Raw genomic sequence first — 7,002 nt, 5'->3', positions numbered from 1 at the left:
GCTGGCCGAGTGGGCCAAGCTTAATAGATTGTCCGGACTGGCCATGACAGATGTTGTGGCTCATGTCTGGCCGGATAGGCCCAAGCCGAAGAGTTATTTCGGCTTATTGCAGCAATTCCTTGAGGCGGTGCCGCATATAAAGGCGATGAAGCGGTCGGCCTGCATAGAGGGTGCGCGGATGGCCCTCGCCCGTGTGAAGACACACTGGACGGAAATGGATGCCACCGCTGTTGCGACCCGGGGTTCGGACGAGAGCCGGTTACCCGCCGAGCACTACTTTGGGGAAGTTCTGCGTGGTGCTCGTGTAATAGAGTCGCAGTGCTCAAAAAATGTCATGTTCAAATGATCTTTATGGTTTTGTAAAAATAAGGTTTACAATATAAGCGCTTTTTGTACTTGTGCGTTCAAGTATTGAAACGTCTCCTGTGCGGCCGTTAATGTATACTTGTGTATAACCTGAAAGATGGCAGTCTTCGGCTTCAGCCCCCACGCACATGGTGCGGGGGTGTTTGTGAAATAGCGCATTTTCACACTTAATCCAACGTCTTGGTCCTGTTAGGGAGGTGATAGCGTAGCAAACGAGGCAACCGGACTATAATGCTTTATCACTTTCACTTAGCCATAGGATTTCGAAGGTGGGGCTATGATATAGCCCCTAGGGGCACCGCGCTCTCCGAATTTGGGGCGCGTGTGTGCCTGACCGAGAAGCGGTCCTTCGCCAAAGCGGAGGAATTCTAAACATTCCTGAGGTCAATCGAGTGGTTGACCAGTCTCTCGCTACATCATGACAGTCAGTTTTCGGCTTTCTCTACTGAGGCGCTCACCCTGCCGAACCGGGGCACAATCGCAGTAGTTCTCCTGGTGCCGCGTTAGCCGACGATGCGGAACGTAAGGCAGCAAAACACAGGAGCCGGGCAAACCCAACATTTGACCAAAGACATGATTCGGAGCTGATGCATATAAGGACTAACTCGAGATGCCGAACACTCCCTGAGGTGCCGGTCTTTATGATGACGGGCAGATCAATGCCCTAAGCCCCTAGTGTCCAGGTACACGCAAGATCCTCTGACACGGCCGATGCCAAAACGCCAGCCTCCTCTCTGGCTATGATGAGAAACCAGGGGATGTATAGCAACAAGAGACCGTAAAAAAGGTTTACGCAGGGTCTTAATCTGAAGAGAATCCTTGCAACGGGTCCCTACTGCACGTCTGCGCCTGTGTCTCCGTTGTGCTGTATCCTGGACGGGTGTAACACGCTGTTCATCTGTAAAAGAGGGGAACTTGGTTGGAAAAGAAATCGTGTCAAAAATGTATTTAAAACAGAGCATGAGTAAGAAAAAACTGAGCTTTTATTGGCTCCTTGTTGCTCATACGCACAACCCTTTATAAAGGGGTGTGTAGCTAGGGAGCCCCTAGTTTATTTATGCCGGACTCGTTCTAGCTGTGTCCGGGGTCTTGAACGACCTTTTAATGAGATGATGCCGCGTGGACCAGGCATTTTAAGTGTGAGAGACGCGTAGTGTGGTATTGCATTGAAGCGGACAAAAGCTTCACGTCCCAATAGTGCTTGATGGCTACTTTTGAATGGGGCGACATGAAAAATTAGCTTTTCGCGTCGGGAGTTGTCGGGTGACCCGAACACAACTTCTAGTGGTAAGGATCCCATGCGCTTGGCGTAAGGGCCAGGCGTCACTCCTTTAAAGGAAGTGTGGCTATGTCGAATTTTAGTACGGTCTACCCCCAACTTGCGGATTGTGTCCGGATGTAGCAGGTTTAAGTCGCTGCCGCCATCCATTAGGACTTGTGTAAATTGTAGTCCGTCGATTATAGGATCCAATATCAGAGCAGTCCATCCTGCGTTTTGGATGCTTCTGGAGTAGTCCAGTTTGTCGAAAGTAGTTGGCTTTGACATCCAATCTCGGGGTTCCGCTGGGGTGGACCGTGCGGCATGTACCTCAGTGAGTGCCGCGTGGTATCACATGAAGTGAGTTTACTGTTTTGACTTCTTGTGGGAAAGTCTTTTGTTTTCCCGTGCTCTGCTGGTGGGGTTCGTCATCATCCTCGCTTGGCGCGTTGAGCCCCTTGTGTTCGGCGTTGAGTCGGCCGGACTGTTTGAAGACCCAACAATCTCGGTGGGTGTGGTTTGCAGGCCTCCCAGGTGTACTGTGGATTTGACATATCCGATCCAAGATTTTGTTTAGGTTGGATAGCTCGTCACTGTTGTCCTTAAGGGGCAGTGTTTTGATGTTCGGCCGCGAGCTTCTGAATCCGGCGTTGACCGCCGTGCTCTGTGGGCTCTTTTCTTTATTTCGGCGCTGGTCCTTTCTGCGCCGTGATTTTCCGTTTCCATCTCTGATCTCAGATGTACTCGGGTCGCTGGTGCTGCATCTTGCCCCGCACAGAAGCGGGTCATGAGGCTTGTTAGCGCGACCATTGTTCTCGGCTTCTCTTGGCCGAGGTGTCTGGCGAGCCATTCGTCTCGGACATTATGTTTAAAAGCTGCTAAGGCTTCGGCGTCCGGACAGTCGACTATTTGGTTCTTTTTAATGAGGAACCTGTTCCAGAATTTGCACGCTGATTCTGCGGGCTGTTGGGTTATGTGACTTAAATCGTCTGCATCCAGAGGGCGGACGTAAGTCCCCTGAAAATTTGCTCTAAACGCGTCCTCGAGCTCTTCCCAGCTTCCAATGGTATTTTCTGGGAGGCTTTTGAGCCAATGCCTGGCTGGCCCTTTGAGCTTGAGGGGTAGAAATTTTATGGCGTGGAGATCATCTCCTCTAGCCGTATGTATATGCAGGATGTAGTCCTCAATCCAGACTCCGGGGTCTGTTGTTCCGTCGTATGCTTCTATGTTTACGGGCTTGAACCCCACTGGAAATTCGTGATCCAGCACCTCATTGGTGAAACATAGTGGGTGTGCGGCGCCCCTGTACTTGGGTGTGCCGTTATCTTCGAACCCTCGGCGTGTTATGTTACTTCCTGGGGCCCTCTTCTTCGGCCCGTAAATGGACCTGACCGGGTCATCCGTTTTGCGAAGATATTTATGTGCGTCATGTGCTGGCTTGTGTGCGGCGCCTCTTGCCGCTCCTGGCCTGCCTTCTGGTCGTCTATCCGGCCGGGCGGCCTCTTCGTTGAATTTGGGCAGCAGCTTGCGCTTCGGGTAGCTCTTTGTTTGTTGGCTATTGCCATATTTGTCCGCGGTCTTCAGTACTTTGCTCCATCTCATTCTGAGTATGTCTTCCGCTGTTTTTAGCTTCAGCTTCTCCTTCTTCAGACTTCTTGCAGTGGCGACAAGTCTTTTTCGGAGGTTCTTATGCTCCGGTGGTGTGTCCGGTGTGAGATCGTCCGGACTATTGTCTCTGCCGAGGATGAGTTGGTTACCCGATTCATCCTATTCGGATGGCTGCTTTGTTGCATGTTCGTCACCCACTGGTTTGCCCTGCTCTATGACTGGGTCATTGTGAGTGCTGTTGTTATCGAGGCGGGACTTGGGGCGGCGCTTGCGCCGCCGTTTTTGTTGTTTTTTGGGGGGATTATCTTTCGCCGTGTCCCGTTGTTCCTCGTTATCGCTCCCTTTTGGGGTGTCCACCATGTATATATCATGAATTGAGGTGGCTTTCCAGTGCCCGGTAGGCACTAGTTCTTGGTTGTCTTCGGCATCGTCGTCCATACCGTCGATGTCTTCGGAGTCGTAGTCTAGTATGTCGGTTAAATCGTCGACAGTGGCTACAAAGTGGGTGGTGGGAGGGCTTTGAATTTCTTCATCGTCCGCATGCCAACCGTCCTGACTGTGGTCCGGCCAGGGCTCTCCTGATAAAGAGAGAGACTTTAGCGAATTCAGGATGTCGCCAAAGGGCGAGTGCTGAAAGATGTCCGCAGCGGTGAACTCCATGATTGGCGCCCAATCGGATTTGATAGGCAGGGGCGCAGGAGGTTCGGAGTCCGGCAAGGAGTCCGGCGCCTCGGAGTCACGAGCTTTGCAAGGGACAAGGTGAGTGTTCGGCTCCATCACCGTAGAGATCGCAGCCCCCGAGGTGGTGTCCAACCACCTGTCCTCGATTTGCGCGGTCGGCTCCGAACTCTGGGTCGGAGCGGACTCGTGTGCGGCCTCCAGGGCACTATCCGGTAGCAGAGCTAAATCATGTCCACCGTGACAGTGCGGCGCGCTTGGTTGTGGCTCGAATCCGTCGAAGATCAAGTCTCCGCGGATGTCGGCCGTGAAGTTTAGGCTTCCAAACCTGACCTGACGGCCAGGGGCATAGCTTTCGATCTACTGCAGATGGCCAAGTGAATTGGCCCGCAGTGCAAAGCCGCCGAACACAAAGATCTGTCCGGGGAGAAAAGTCTCACCATGGACTGCATTGTTATTGATTGAAGAAGCCATCAAGCCTATCGGTGACGACACAGAGGAACTCTCAATGAAAGCACCAATGTCGGTGTCAAAACCGGCGGATCTCGGGTAGGGGGTCCCAAACTGTGCGTCTAGGCAGATGGTAACAGGAGACAAGGGACACGATGTTTTACCCAGGTTTGGGCCCTCTTGATGGAGGTAAAACCCTACGTCCTACTTGATTAATATTGATGATATGGGTAGTACAAGAGTGGATCTACCATGAGATCAAGGAGGCTAAACCCTAGAAGCTAGCCTATGGTATGATTGTTGTAATGGTTGTTGTCCTACGGACTAAAACCCTCCGGTTTATATAGACACCGGAGAGGGCTAGGGTTACACAGAGTCGGTTACAATGGTAGGAGATCTACATATCCGTATCGCCAAGCTTGCCTTCCACGCCAAGGAAAGTCCCATCCGGACACGGGACGAAGTCTTCAATCTTGTATCTTCATAGTCTTGGAGTCCGGCCGATGATGATAGTCCGGCTATCCGGACACCCCCTAGTCCAGGACTCCCTCAGAACCTTTAACGGAACTATTCTCTCTGGAAGATGTTTCTTACAATCACAATGTAATATAACATAGCTAGCCGGATACTTGTCTGTTCAAGCAACTATGACCCCTACGCCTGGTTTCCACGCATACCCCGGTTGTTTTGCCGCTCAGGTATTCGGAAACACTCCGCACCTTCGGGTCCATAGGTTGAAGCGAAGGGTCTACCATGACAATTGTTCTACAATCCGGCTAGGGACAAATATGTCAAGGAAAGTACATAGTCACTTGGACTCAAAAATTTCCTCTTTTATGCCGTCCAACAGGTTGTCTAGCTTACAATCTTGTTGAGAATATTTTGCGGCTACTTCTACCTGGTCATATACAAAACTAACGGGAATTTCTTTTCCATCTCGCCCTAAAGGTCCGACCCGAGCCATATGATTCGGATCAAGCTTGGTATACCGTGTTTTCACCATGGTCCAGGCCTCTCGCGCACCTTCCCGATAGGCCGATATCTTCCATAATTGGAAACGCCGCCACGCTCCACTAAATAGCTGTACAAGCTCTTCCATACTCCCTGGAGGGGAGGCAGATGGCCACAAGGCCTTGGCAACACTTCGCATCGCCTGCCGAGCTCGCTCGTGCATTTGCGACAGCTCTTGTAGCAGATCGCCTGAAAATTCGGACAGCTCCTCTTCGAGACGGCGAGTCATCATACCTACAGACATAACTCTGTCAGTTCCTTTCCTCGTCGAATTACACGGAGGTAAGTTTGAACACACACTAAATATGCTGCCTCGTAGCCTCTTATTTCCCTTCACGGAGTCAGCCAGCTGGGCCCGCACACCTTTCAGTTCTTCACCCAACTGGGTGTTGAAATCCTAGAGTTTGTTTTTCTCATCCCTGACCCGTGTTAGTATACGTTCACCCGCGGCCAGTTGACTTTTGGCTTCTTGTTCACCCGTCTGTGCGACTTCCGGCGCCTTTCTCGGATGATCTGACGATCCCGCCATAAAGATATGCAACTGTGTTAGCATTGCTGGTATATACTCCGGTTTTTCTTGATGGAGGGACACATTACCAGGCGATGCCTTCTTGGATTTCTCCAGTTCGGCTGTCGCAGAAGCTAGCTGGGTCTGACACTTTTCGAGCTCTTGAGACAACAGATTGTTCTTCTCCATAAGAACCTGGTTTCACAATGATCCTTAAATCAGCTGAATCAATTGCTTCAAGTCTCGGGGGCTACTGGTATATAATGTGAGCTCACCCGCATATCTTTCAAATATTGGTATGTGGCTCTGGCAAGCCCATCTCGAGCAGCTCAGATGTACACATCACCTGAGATGAAGTCATTGAATGCCTCTATTGTAAAGCCGGGGCCGCAAAGAGCAGCCCTCTAGCGCCGATGGTTCATGGCGCTCTCCACTTCCGAGTTTGTGACGGACACATCATCTGAATCCTCTGGCAAAGGACAATCTGGCGGCACTCCCGTTGTTACGGCAGGGTCTGGGACCTTGTCGTTGGGAGTGTGACTAGCACGACTCCCGGACATAGTCCGGCGAACGCTCTTCCTGATAAGACACGAACGGATAATGTCACAGTTGGATGTGACTGCCAAAGGGCATATTTACAAAGCCATACCTCTTTGATGATGGCTCTGATGCGTCTTCGCTTGCCTTCCTCTTTGAAAGCTTGCCCGGTGCGGGCGCTGTTCTCTTTGGAGTCACCTCTGGTGCAGGATGGCGCACCGAGCGCCTTCCCTTTGGAGCACGAGATAGTGCGGTGGGTGAGGCAGAATGAGGAAGCTCTTTCGGAGGAAACGTCTCCTGATTACTTACATGTGAGGCAGGGAGAAGACTGGGATAGTCGGCGGTGATGGCCACTTCCGTGCGTCATTTCTCGCCTGATAGAACACCCCATCCTCGAGCTCCACGAATATATCTGGATCCTCTTTGAATCCAGGGTCAAGGTCCCAGTTGTGGTCCTCTGGCTGTGGGGCGGGGCTGTGTAGCCCCTTAGTGATCTTCCGCCATTCCTGTTACAAATGGATGGATTAATGTCCATTGAAAGTAACTCAGGGAGTAAATTGAGTAGAGTGATGGGATTGGAACTCAC

This window comes from Triticum dicoccoides, chromosome 1B (assembly GCF_002162155.2).
Source record: "Triticum dicoccoides isolate Atlit2015 ecotype Zavitan chromosome 1B, WEW_v2.0, whole genome shotgun sequence".
Classification (NCBI taxonomy): domain Eukaryota; kingdom Viridiplantae; phylum Streptophyta; class Magnoliopsida; order Poales; family Poaceae; genus Triticum; species Triticum dicoccoides.
Note: the sequence above shows the minus strand (reverse complement) of the source record.